At 38.0% G+C, this 14,966-nt stretch overlaps 1 protein-coding gene across 2 annotated transcripts in view; it reads right to left on the reverse strand.

Moving 5' to 3' along the window:
* Positions 1 to 11,372: 11,372 nt before the first annotated feature.
* The window catches only part of ankrd50 (ankyrin repeat domain 50), a 32,878-nt gene continuing 29,284 nt past the window's right edge, over positions 11,373 to 14,966 (reverse strand). For both annotated transcript variants that reach the window (XM_087281021.1, XM_087281022.1), the window contains exon 5: positions 11,373 to 14,657. The gene's annotated coding sequence lies outside the window, so the exon portion shown is untranslated. The remainder of the gene's footprint in view (positions 14,658 to 14,966) is intronic.

Consider the following 14,966-nt stretch of genomic DNA (forward strand, 5'->3'; position numbering starts at 1 on the left):
AATCTAAAAATATGCATGAAATAAATAATGTCTATTTTAGGGTGCCTCATTTGTTAAAAAAAAAAAATCACAACTGTGATAGTTTTCCCTGTCTGTAGGATTTAAAAGGTCTTATAAATCACATTAAAGCACCAGTCTGTGCTCAGAATTGCTCTAAATTTGATTCATTTTCATAATTTTTGTTAATTAATACAATCAGATGCAACAGCAATTCACTACAATGCGGATATGGGTCAAAGAAATCGTATTGTTTGCATGAAATTTAATTTAAAGCAATGTAAAAGTAAATGTATGGAGAGAAAGAAAACACATTGAGTGCATGTTTAATGCTTTAAATAACATTTGAGAAGGTTTCACCCTAAAAAAAAAACGTGTGAAATAGTCAATAAGTGTATACAATATTTATGTAATTGTGAACAACATACTTATTCTGTCATATATATATATATATATATATATATACAGCGCTCAGTATAATTGAGTCCAGCCCATTTTGAAGATGAACATGTTCCTCCATTTGTCAGTGATATAGTCAGTGTATTTTGGTGCATTTAAACAAAATAGACTTGTCAAACAGATATATATTGCAATAATTATTTAGTCACCAAACATACTTAGAAATTTAAAGAAAATACAATAAAACTCAAGCTAAATATTGCAAAAATAAATGACAACCTACAAAATTTCAGCTAAATTTCTCCATGTTTTTGCTTTAATATTTTTCTTTAACATGTATATTTAGCTGTGCTAGCTTTTGCAGCATTAATGCAAGTTATTTTGCTAGATAAGCAGCTCCAGATTTGGCTTCAGTACAGACTTTCCCTGTGTTTCTCAACCACGCTCCTGGAAGACCACCAGCACTGCATGTTTTGGATGTCTCCTTTGTCATTACAGGTCTTCTCCGCTAATGAGCTGATGATATGAATCAGGTGTGTTTGCTAAAGGAGACATGGAAAATCTGCAGAGCTGGTGGTCCTCGAGGAACATGGTTGAGAAACACTGCACTAATCTAATGTATATGCACAAATATAATATTATAAAGCTTCCTAATTAAAATATGAATTTAAAAGAGAGATTTGATGGGCTGCACGCATATATGCTGAACTCTATATAGGAGAATAGCGATTATACCATATTTAATGTATTTAAAATGATTAAAAATGTACATTTTAAGCATATCACCAAATATTTCTGCTTCTTAATACCTCTAAGAAGATTTTTGGTCTAAACTATAATTACTTTAAGTGACCTTATTAGCGGATGACACATTATAATGAATAGAAATGAATCATAAATAAAGCATCATTGCTTTTCTGTTGTGTGTGGTTGACTCGGGCTCAAAGTCTCAGTGTGTGGCGCCATCCAGCGGCCAGATGAAGAAGTTCACAAGTAAAACTCATATATTTAATATTCAGCTTAGTCCCTTTATTAAGCTGCGGTTGCCACCGCGGAATGAACCACCAACTTATCCAGCATTAGTTTTACACAGTGGATGCCCTTCCAGCCTCAACCCATCACTGGGAAACACCCATACACTCTAATTCACACTCACTCATTCCCCTATAGCACATGAGTTTGGGAAACTGGAGCACCCGGAGGAAACCCACGCCAACACAGGGAGAACATGCAAACTTTACATAGAAACGCCAACTGACCCAGCCGAGGCTTGAACCAGCGACCTTCCTGCTGTGAGGCAATCGTGCTACCCACTGCGCCACCGTGACGCCCACAAGTAAAACTTAAAGAGGAGAGAAATCCTCAGCTACTATATTTACTTTAATAAGAGGTTAAAGAAGTGTGTGCTCTGACATGGCCCGCATCTCCAGCAGATTCAGCACTGACCTCTGGTGTGTGTGTGTGTGTGTGTGTGTAGCAGACAGGCCGCAGTAAAGCTGATTATCCTCCAGTCTCTTAACCTCCTTCACTAATCAGTGTCTGTTCAGTGGCGTATCGTTATTCTGTTTGTGCTGATCTTTTAATTGGGCCCGATGCCTTGATGTTGCTCTCCTCTTTAATTAAATGCGTCTGCCGGGTCTGATGAGGCTAATTTTAGCCCATTAATGCAGCATTGATGCTCCACTGACCTACTTGAAGAACAAACGAGTACACAAGAGCGTCCGGAAGAGCCGGAGACGCCAGCGCTAACCTGAGCTGATTCAACCAAACTCAGTTAACAGAGGAAACCAGGACGCTCTGAGGGAAACCAAACATCTGAAGGACAAACAGGCAGAACCTGACAGACCACTCTCTTACAAAAACACACTGTCCAGACATCTGAACACTCTGAATCAACAAGCATTTACTAGACAAGTTATAAATATAGTGCTGCTTACAGTTATGAGTCAAAATGAAGAGTTTCACCTTAACACACACACACACACACAGGGAGAGAGAGATCGTGCATGTGTGTGTATCAGTCAGCATCAGCTCTGTGTGAGTGTGTATCAGTCTACATGAGCCCCGTGGATGTGTGTGTGTGTGTGTGTGTGTTGTTCATCTACTGTTAGCTATAGTGCATTGCTTTCTGCATACAGCTTACTTACAAATGGTTGGGTTTGTCTATATTTAACCCAACTCTGGTTTCAAACAACCCAGCATTTCTAGAGTACAACTTTAATAGAATATTACATCATCTATGAGTTATATTTATATTTCTTATAATGTGTAGCAGAGGCGACTATTGAATACAACACAGTGAAGCACAGCTGGGCAACTATATTTATTTATTTTATTTTTATTACAGCCTATAGTTTGTAAAGTGTAATAATAATAATATTATGAATAATATTAATATAAATATGAATATTAATAATAATACGAATATGAATAATAGTAACAATATGTATAATAACAATAATAATAATTATTATTATTATTATTATTATTATTATTATACAAATAATAAAAATCTTTATAATAATAATATTGATAATAATATGAATAATAATAATAAGAAGAAGAATTATAATAGTAATAATATAATAATAATAACATGAATAATAATATTATAATAAATAATAATAATATGAATAATAATAATAACAATGATAATAACAATAATATGAACATGAATAATAATAGTAATAATATGAATAATAATAATAATAATAATAATAATAATAATATGATTAATAATAATAATAATAATAATAATATGAATAATAATAACATGAATATGAATATGAACAATAATAATAATATAAATAATAATATAAATAATAATAATAATAATAATAAATATAATAATATAATAAATAATAATAAAATAAATGATAATAACAAAAATAATAACTATAATACGAATATGAATAATAATATAAATATGAATAATAATAATATGACTATTGTTATTATTATTATTATTATTATTAACAATAATAATATTATTGTTATTAATAATAATAATAATCATATGAATAATAATGTTAATATGAATATTAAAAACAATAATATAATTAATAAAAATAATATTAATAATAATAATATTAATTATATAAATAATTATTTAAATATGAAAAATAATAACAACAACAAAACCAACAAAAATAATAATAATATGAATAATAATATGAATATGAGTATGAATAATAATAATTTGAATAATATAAATAATAATATGAATAATAATCTATGAATAATAATAATAATAATAATATGAATAATAATAAGAATATGAGTATTAATAATAGTAATATGAATAATAATATGAATATGAGTATGAATAATGATAATATGAATAATAATGATAATGTGAATAATATAAATATTAGTATGAATAATAATAATATGAATAATAATAATATGATAATAAGACATTATTTTGTGGCATTTAAATGTATAAAAAGCATTCCACAATAGTAAATGATTGTTTTATTATTCTTAGACTCACAGGCTGTAAATTACTAGTGAATTTATAAGCAGAGGACTCAATATATCTGTTCTAGGGTGAAAATAGATGACTGAAGACTTGCAGACTTGGATTAGCAAGGATTTTATTCTTGGATTCTATTCTAGTCTATTCTATTCATTTATAAGCATTACATGCAACTGAGATTGAAACTGCACCGACTCTGCATGCAGACCCCTCTCCAAATTAATTCGTTGTGATCTTTATGACTGCGGTTTTGGCGCCTCCTGCTGGCAGAAATCAGCAAGCACACACTCTGCATAATGACACAATGCTCCAGAATCCAGGAAATAATTAGGTTGATACACAAACTTTAATTTCAGACTAACCTAAACATGTTTACAAAAGAAATATAATTAAATAAAATCTGATTCGCGTTATTATGTTATATATATTGACCTTAAAAGGTTTTTAAAAAATTAAAAACTGCTTTTATTCAAGCCGAAATAAAACAAATCAGACTTTCTCCAGAAGAACAAATATCATCAGACACACTGTGAACATTTCCTCAATCTGTTCAACATCATTTGGGAAATAATTAAACAATAAAAAAAATCAAAGGGGGCAAATAATTCTGACCTCAACTGTACAGGGATGTAGAACTGTGTGTTTTGCAGTAAATGGCATCATTTGAGTTTGGTTTGATTGTTTTGTGTTGCTTTTTTTGGTTTTGTTTAGTTGTTAGCAATAACCTGGCAACCCTTCACTTGTGTGCTTTATGACTTTTTGTTTTTAATTATGTGTATTTTTGTGCCCACATCAAGTCCGTCAATTGCAATGGACTTGTGACTGTTAAATGTGTTTTAAATTTTTAAGTATTTTATATATATATATGTATGTATGTAGTTCACTATCGCCAGAGTTGGCCTGCACTTTAACTTGGACAGCACACAGTCCAATGAAAGAAAGAAAAAAACATTAACATTTTTAATGACTAATATACAGTGATTGCCAGCAGAAACAAAAAGAAAGTGAAGAAACCGTGTATAATGCATGGAGTGATGTGTTAGTGTAGTATTGAGTTTGGGTTTTATTGTTTGTTTATTTGCGAAAACCTGGCAACCTTTCAGTTGTGCGCTTTAGGGTCTTTTATCTTGATTTATTTCAGGTTTTTAAAATGTTTTAAGTTTGGGGTTTACCAGAGCTATTTCAAAATTTTCGTGCATTTTAATTTGAATTGAACAGCACAAGGCCGACACATGAAGGAGAGTTTATTAATGAAATATAAATATTTATAATTACAACAGGGATTTACAACAAGCAGAAAGAAAAGCACAGAAAATGACGCCGTGTATAATGCCTGCAGTGATGTATAATGTGCGTTTTATCAATAGGATTGGTGCTATTACTGGTTTTGTCTGATTGGCCACTGGGGTAGTTTTGCAGCGGAAACTGGCAACCCGTCAGCTCTCCGCTTATTGGCTCTCTCCCTGCATGTTTAGTTCTGTCCCCACAATAAACAGCAGAGGGCGCTCATGAACAACCCAGAACCCACGCTGCCATTCTGGATCTTACTTCTAGCTTCTCACATTGACCTCAATCCTGACCTGATGACACTGACACACACACACGCACACACACACACACACACACACACACACACACACACACACACACACACACACACACACACACACACACACACACGCACACGCACACGCACACACACTGATGTTAAGCGTGTTTGTAGCACTGTGTGTGTGTGTGTGTGTGTGTGTGTTGATCTGAGATGGAGCTGAACATGATATCACTCATGATCTGAGAGGAATGTGTTGTGAATGTGATGGAGACACAAAGACACTGAGGGGTTTCTGTGATTTATATCTTAAACACTGAAATAACACACACACACACACAGATAATGTGCTGAATGTGTGTGTGTGTGTGTGTGTGTGTGTGTGGAGGAGCCTGAAGCACTTCATTTACTCTCTGAACATTTCTGACATTACTGTAGTATCAGATCATCCTGAGAAATCTCTGATCTACAGCAGCTCAACACACAGTATGTGTGTTTGTGTGTAACTGTGTCAGCAAGAGTGTGTGTGTGTGTGCGCGCATTTTTGTGTCAGCAAGAGTGTGTGTGTGTGTGTGTGTGCGCGCATTTTTGTGTCAGCAAGAGTGTGTGTGTGTGTGTGTCTTTTTGTTCAACAGTAATGTCTGTGTTTGTGTGTGTGCAATCTGTCAGCAAGAGAGTGTGTGTGTATGTTTGTGTGTACACACCATACACAGTGTGTGTGTAATTTTGTTAGCAAAAGTGTGTGTGTGCAATTGTGTCAGGAAGAGTGATTGTGTGTGTGTGTGTGTGGGTAATTTTGTGTCAGCAAGAGTGTGTGCCCCTCGCTTTAGCAGGTGTGTGTGTGTGTGTGTGTGTGTGTTAGTGTGTGTGTAATTGTTTCAGCAGCAAGTGTGTGTGTGTTTCATAGTGTGTTAGCAAGAGAGAGAGTGTGTGTGTGTGTGTGTATTTTGTGTGTATCAGCATCATACACAGAGATTGCGTGTTTGTGTGTGTGTAATTTTGTGTTAGCAAAAAAGTGTGTGTGCATGCATTTGTGTCAGCAAGAGAGTGTGTGAGTCAGTTGTCAGCTGGTAGTGTGTGTGTGTGTGTGTGTGTGTGCGTGAGTCAGTGTTCAGAAGTTTAAAGTCTATTTGTGTGTCATTATTTTACAGTAAACGCTGCTCTGTTCTATACACACACACACACACACACACACACACACACACACACACACACACACACACACACACACACACAGGTGAGACTGAAACACCTGGAGATTGAAGAGAGCGGGAGAGGAGCAGGTGCTGACAGACACACAGAGGCTCGGTGTTTCACCACAGTAAATCCACTGCTGCTTCACTCTTTACCGCGGTTGTTCAAACACACACTGTGTCCCTCCTGCACGTGTTCAGGTGTGTTTTATCTCTGATTACCCGCATCACCACAGTGTTTTTGAGCCTCACTATAGTACAGTGGCTCACACTGTGTGCTAACACTCCATATAAATAATGAACGCTGTACAGATACTGTGGTATAAAGACACACACAGGGTTTCTCTTTAAAGGTGCAGTAAGGTACTGGTTCGAATCCCGGCTGGGTCATATGGTGGTGGAGTTTGCATGTTCTCCCCGTGTTGGTGTGGGTTTCCTCCGGGTGCTCCGGTTTCCCCCACAGTCCAAACACATGCGCTATAGGGGAACTGATCAACTACACTGGCCCTAGTGTACGAGTGTGTGTGGGTGTTTCCCAATGATGGGTTGCAGCTGGAAGGGCATCCGCTGTGTAAAACATATGCTGGAATAGTTGGTGGTTCATTCCGCTGTGGCGAGCCCTGATTAATAAAGGGACTAAGCTGAAGGAGAATGAATGATGTCAGCGCTGGATGAAGCACAGCGACAGTAAATAGTCTGCCTGCCTGACCCCGCATGACCTCTGACCTCGCTGTCATCATGGAGACGCGTCTGGCTGTCAGCTTAACGATTACTATAATGAATGCAGACACACACACACACACACACACACACACACAGTATACCTATCCGCCTTCAAATCAATTCCTCTACTAGTTTGGTAAACTCCTTTTAGGGTAGCACAATCACTTGACAGTAAGAAGGTCTTTAGTTCGAGTCCTGGCTGGGTCAGTTGGTGTTTCTGTGTGGAGTTTGCATGTTCTCCCCGTGTTGGTGTGGGTTTCCTCCGGGTGCTCCGGTTTCCCTCAGTCCAGACACATGCGTTATAGGGGAATTGACCCAGTACTGGGTTGCAGCTGGAAGGGCATCTGCTGTGCAAAACATTTGCTGGAATAGTTGGCGGTTCATTCCACTGTGGCAACCTCTGATAAATAGGGGACTAAGCCCATTAAAACCTTTAATATAATAATAATGATGATGATGATGATGATGATAATTGCAGCAACAGAAGAGCAACATAAATCTTAAACTCGCACTGAAAGGACAGGTCAGCTCAGCTTCCTCGATTGTTCAATTCAAATCTGAATCAGCGCTGGTGAAATAAAAAGCTTCTGAGTTTTGTAAAACCTCCCAGATGGCGGAGAAAAACTAATGGAGCTTCTGGACATCACACATCATGCCATACATAAATAATTCAGTGCGTTCGATTGTGTCACACCTGTGTTATCACTCACACAGACGCGCACGCACGCGCACACACACACACACACACACACACACACACACACACACACACACACACACACACACACACACACACACACACACACACACACACACACACCATCTAAATGGGGAAATTACATGATATGAGCACAGTCAATGATAAAACATCCTTCAACACTTTAATCATCAATGCTGTTATCGTCAACTCTGCTATCATCAACTTTTATTTTCAACGTTGTTACTGTCAACTCTTCTATTTTCAACTCTGTTATCGTCAACTGTTACCGTCTACTCCGCCAACATCGACTCCGCTAACCTCCTCTCTGCTATCGTCAACTGTTATTTTCAACGCTGTTCCCGTAACTCTTCTACGGTCAACTCTCTTATTTTTAATCCTGCTATCGTCAACTTATTTTCAACGCTATTACCATCAACACTGCCAACGTCATCACCGCTAACATCAACCCTGCTATTATCAACTGTTATTTTCAACCCTGCTACCGTCAACTCCAATAGTATCTGGATGCAGCCTTTATGATGCAAGCTGAGACTGCATCACTCAGCGATGCAATGTCAGACACGATGCACTCAAATGGAGCTAGTGACGTCACTGTGAGGGGTAGGGTTAGAGGTGGGGTCAGGTGAGCCCATTTAAAAGCATTGGATGCAGCCCAGATTGCACTGCATCAGGTCTGCAGCCAGACCCCTCTCTCTGCTATCGTCAGTTGTTATTTCCAACGCTGTTACTGTCAACTCTTCTATCATCAACCTTTCTATCATTGTCAACTCTGTCAAAACTGTTACCTTCAATGCTGTTACAGTCAACTCTGATATTCTCAACTCTGTTATCGTCAACTCTTCTACCGTCAACGATCTTATTTTTAATTCTACTTATTTTCAATGCTGTTTCCATCATTGTTGCCAACATCATCACCGCTAACATCAACCCTGCTATTATCAACTGTTATTTTCAACTCTGCTATCGTCACTTGTTATTTTCAACGCGGTTACTGTCAACTCTTCTATCATCGACCCTGCTATCGTCAACTCTGCTGATCTCACTTGTTATTTTCAGTGCTGTTCCCATCAACTCTTCTACCGTCAACTTTTCTATCGTCAACCCTGTTATGGCCAGCTCTGCTAACGTTAACTCTGTTACGGTTAAAAAAAAACCTTTAATAAGAAAAACAACTATTTTTAACAGAATCAAATGTTCCCCATCACACTTATGCATTTTGCATTATTTAACATGAACAATGGATATAATAACGGACCGAACCGTATGCACTAAATCTGAATGGATCCATGAATCTGCTCAGCATCATGCATCCTATAAATGTGTCCAGTCAGCTTAACCGGGAAAATTCAGACATGACGAGGGTGAAAGTTTGAGGTTTGATCTGCCACGTGCAGCTCAGGACGCGGGTGTGTAATTACGGCCCTCGCCACAAGACAAATGAAGGAAAAACTGAGGAAAACTGGAGAAATACCAGCGTCTGCTTAAAGAGACAGGCCTCATTTATTCAGGACAGACACTCCTGCAGGTGGAAAACCATCAGTAAATCAATCAGAAGTCTCTTATCTTTTTAAAAATTAAACGAATAGCATGAATAATGAAGGTAAATAAGGATGATTCAGCTCTCAGTTCATATTAACTCCTCAAGCCTGCCATCTAAAACCCACAAATTAAAATTTACTCACCGTCTAATCTCCCTCAGATGTGTCCAAACCTTTATGGTTTTTCTCTTCTGCTGGACACAAAAGGGAATATTAAGAGGAAAACCTGATAGAAAGACTACAGTAACTTAAATAAGCACTCGTTACAACCGAGCTCTGCAGAAGAGCATCTCTGAACACACAACACGGCCAACCTTGAGGCGGATGGGCTACAGCAGCAGAAGAGCACACCGGGTGCCGCTCCTGTCAGCTAAGAACAGGAAACTGAGGCTACAATTCACACAGACTCACCAAAACTGGACAATAGAAGATTGGAGAAACGTTGCTGCTCTGATGAGTCTCCATTTCTGCTGACACATTCAGATGCTCGACTCAGACAACATGAAAGCATGGATCATCCTGCCTTGTATCAGCGGTTCAGGCTGGTGGTGGTGGTGTAATGGTGTGGGGGAGATTTTCTTTGGGTCCATTAGTACCAATTGAGCATCAACGCCACAGCCTACCTGAGTATTGCTGCTGACCATGTCCATCCCTTTATGAGCACAGTGTCTCCATCTTCTGATGGCTACTTCCAGCAGGATAACGCAGCATGTCATAAAGCTCAATCATCTCAGACTGCTTTCTTGAACATGACGATGAGTTCACTGTACTCAAATGGCCTCCACAGTCACCAGAGCTCAATCCAATAGAGCAGCTTTGGGATGTGGTGGAACGGGAGATTGGCATCATGGATGTGCAGCCGACAAATCTGCAGCAACTGTGTGATGCTATCATGACAATATGGAGCAAAATCTCTGAGGAATATTTCCAGTAGCTTGCTGAATCTCAGCCAGCATAGATTAAGGCAGATCTGAAGGCAAAATGGGTCCAACCTGGTACTAGTCAGGTGTACCTAATAAAGTGGCCGGTGAGTGTACATTAAGCTAACTAATAAACTGCAGCACATTTTCTGTTGTTCTACAGACTTATTTCTCTAGATATGATTTCAAACTACTGAAATGTCAATAAAGGTCACTTTTCAACAAGATCAACATCCCATAATGCAATTCACAACCGCAAATAAACACAGAACATACACAAAATATGGAAACGGTTCATTTAAAAAACATCTTTAAATATAAATGACATTTAAAACGCTGTAAACAGCATTGTAAAACCTTTTTTTGGGGTGAATATTCCCTAAAGTTCTTGCATTTTTAACAGATCTGTGCTGAATGATGTGCTATAATCCAGTGTTTCTGACACACTATATGCAGCATTAAACAAAAACATTCGCTTGAATTTATTAAAATCTCTGGTTCAGTGTAAATCCCGTCTCAGCGAGTAAAACAAGGACTAGTATTGAACATCACTGGTTTTCTGGTGGTTTTGGCTGAGCTGAACGGCATGATTCGAGAGCTGCTTCGAGAGCTGCTCGGCCTACACACAACGCTATTTAAAGACGAGCACTGTTTTAGAAAGCCACAGTTCCCTTCTTTTGCATTATATGAACAAAGAGCTCAGACTTAACACAGTATTTCACATTAACCTAATATTATACGTAGCAGTATTCTGATAGGAATACGTTTAGAAGAGTTTAGTCAGACCCAGAAACAGCAATAATCACAGTCGTCTTGATCTAAACAGCACAAATGAAGAAGACACTCTTGATGAATTGCTTTGGCAGAAAGGCAGATATGTTTATTAAGCACATTAATATGTCAGGGGGAAAAGCTCCGCTCAAAATAATACAGGAAACTCAATGTACACGGTCAGTTATTTACAATTAAACTTCTCTTCAAATGAACTCCAGGCTCAGAACCAGAACAGCTGAACAAAAGAGAAGACACACACACACACACACACACACACCAGGAAAACAGATGGCTTGAGACTTTCTGAATACTGTCCAGGGTTCATCTTCATCTGGTTATCTGTCTGTCCTCGTCCCAGGCGGAGTAAAGTGCCTTTCTGTGACTCTGCAGAGGACGACAAGTTTCTGATGCATTTATACCCAATATGGCCTTCCTGAGCGTCTCCTCTTCATGGCTAACAGATGTCTGAAACACACTCCACTCCCGCCGCAGACATCAGATCCGGCTTCACAAGGCTTTTTTTTTTGTGTGTGTCTATAACTTTGGCTTGAGGAGTATACATTACAAAAAAACCCAATCCTGAAATCCAAATATTACTGTGGTTTGCTGTAGGGTTGCCAGAAGTATTGAATTTGGTACTGAAATTTTAAAAGTGTTTATTTTGCGCTAACATTTTAGGCCATGGTGTTCAGGCACTCAACAGAAATGGCTGTGATTGGCTGTGAAGGTCATCAGTTCACCGCTCTTCACCGAGTGCAAACACAGACCCACGCTGGAGCATGTTAACCCTTGTCAGACTGACTCCCCTTTCGTTGTGTTGGTGCTCTTTTTGCTCCATTGACTTCCATTATAATCACATTTTTTGATTGCAAAGCCATGACAGCATTTAATGATGAAGCATTTAAGATGTAAAAGGTGTAATTTTTACTGTTAATCATCAGTGTGCACCCTTTGCAGACGAGTTTCTGGCTTTTATATGGAGTTCTGTGCAGAAAAGAGCAGCTTACGCTCAAAAATAAAGTACAAAACCCGTCACTGTGGTGGTACCTTTTCAAAAGGTACACTTTTGTATTGTACAAGAAGGACATTAGTATCTTTAGGGTACACTTAGGGCTTCTGGTAGAATCAAGAATAGCAAAGTCGATTAAAGGAGGTCGAGCCTTCCCATATATGGCTCCTAAACTCTGGAATAGCCTTCCTGATAATGTCTGAGGCGCCAACACACTCGCGCAGTTCAAAACTAGACTAAAGACCTATCTGTTTAGTAAAGCATACACTCACATGAACGTGCCCCACACTGGTTTCTGCATCTGGTTTATATAAACTATGAACAGCAGCTACGCTAATTATTCTCTATTTCCACCTGGGGATACTCATCCTGAGACCCTCAGACTATGCAGCACCACTGATTCGATCCAAGATCAGCGACGAGATGATCCTGAGGTCTCCATAATCCTGGACCAGGCCGTATCCTGAGCAGCTACTGTGGTGGTCATAAACATAGTGAAAGACGAGTCTATGTTGAGGTCCAGCATTCTCCAGCCTCCGGCGCCCAGACTGCAGCTCTGCACAAGACGTTTGGCCAGAGGAGAAATGGTCGTGCCCAACTGAGCCTGGTTTCTCTGAGTGTTATTACACCACACTGTACTGAACCTAAACTCTGAAAACTGAACTACACGGTTTCAATTTACTAGGATCTTTTTCTTTAAAGTGCTTAGAAAAGGTCCCACCTCAGTGACAGACTTTGCACCTTTATTTCAGAGAGTGTATAGTGTGTGTGTGCAGAAATACACTAACTGTGTTTACTATGTTCTGAGAGCTCAGGGCCTTATTTTGACGTTCTCAGATGTATTAAGATAAGTGTGTAAGGCCTCTCTTACATAGAAGGCAAAACTATGCTTTTATTATTGCACTGCACCAAATGATTAACAGTAAAAATGACACTATTCATTTTCCCGACAGGGAAAACCAGCAACAATCAAGAATTAATGTCACGGCTCTACAGTCAAAAAAATGTGATTATAAATGGAAGTAAATGGTCAAAAACAGCACCAACATAACGAAAGTGTAGTAAATGTACCCAGAGTGTGTTGTTAAATTTCTAAAAACATTCAAAGCATTTCCCTCAAATAATATGACACCAAAAATCCCTACAATTGTTGAATGTTGTGGTTAAATTAGGCCTCAAAATCAGCCCAGAGTGGATGAAAATGACCCAACAGCACACAAGGGTTAAATTTGTGTTCATAAAAACTGATGAACTCATTTTTGATGGTCACATGAACACAATGGCCAATCAGATGTGTTCGAGAATGTGATTGAACGTCACCGCAAAATTAAAATTGCTGAAATTCAGCACCGAACTCGATTCTTTTGACAACTCTAGTTTGCTGCTTGGCATGAGTTAAAAAGCACAATGACCTTTTGCTGACCTTCTTATCAGAAATCCCTGACATCGCCGCTGCTTTCCTCCAAATCCCCAAACACACGCGGCTTGTTGCATTTTCTTCAAAATCGCTGAGAACTCCGCATTTAGCACCAAACTCTAGTCAACCGTACATGCCAGTTGTTTAAATATGCAATCATGTAAATAAAGCAAACACAAACAAGTCAAAAGAGGTCCCACAGGGACTAAATGAAGTACGGTGAAGCCAGAGTTACTCTTCTTTAAGAATGCTACAAACATAAAATAGAGTTACAAAGACGATTGTGAAATAAAAATAATAACAGAAATGATGGTAGGTAACAGCAAAATATAGCACCATGATGTTAGCAATACAGCACACATGGAAGAGGCTTTTACTCCAAAATAAATATGTGCGAAGAGTAAACTAAGGCTGCTTCTTTATTTTAATGAGGACTAATTGAAATTAAAATGAACAATATATTGAATACGATTGAGAATTTGTGATATTTGTCAGAGGAAACAACGTACTCCAGTGGCACATTGCTGTCGGTTGCACTTATAGAGGTCGAAACAATAATAATAATAATAATAATAATAATAATTAAAAAGGATCTTTTTTTTTCTTTCTTTTCTTTTTTTAAGTAAACTCTGATAAGCATTAAAAAATCTAAACTAAATACAAATTAGGATTTGTTTTGAAGTAAGAAAGTGCATCCACTGCCAATTAAATATATTTATACATTAAATTAAAAGCGTCTGTGTGCATCATGGTCACCACAAGAAGGCTCGAGCATCGACAGGCACAAATCTGCATTTGCTGGGCGATAATCTTCAGTCCACTCTTGTCCTTTTCTCCTCCAGATCTTCCACAGTGAAGTGTTTCAATTGGTTTCGGTTCTTTTGCGGATGAAAGCGTCGACTTTGGCACCGTCTCTTTCTGAATGATGAATTAAGACATCTGAAACGACATCAAAACTGCTCGTGTCAGTATTTGAGAAGTTATTGGCATTCCTATAATGCACACACCAGAGGTTCTCGAACTCCACATGCCAAATACCACCTTCAATAAATCAAAAAAAAAAAAAATCAAGTCATCAAGTCTCTATGAAAACTAAACACTACATGTGGACTTCAATCAGTATTACTAGCCTTCATAAATTATTAAAGAATAATATCTATTAAAGAATAATTCACACAAATACCAGATCATTAGCATCGAGAAGGTTGTGTTAAAGTACCCTATTTTGAGAATTACAGACTGCTCTCA

This window comes from Danio rerio, chromosome 14, assembly GCF_052040795.2.
Source record: "Danio rerio strain M-AB ecotype USA chromosome 14, GRCz13ab, whole genome shotgun sequence".
Classification (NCBI taxonomy): domain Eukaryota; kingdom Metazoa; phylum Chordata; class Actinopteri; order Cypriniformes; family Danionidae; genus Danio; species Danio rerio.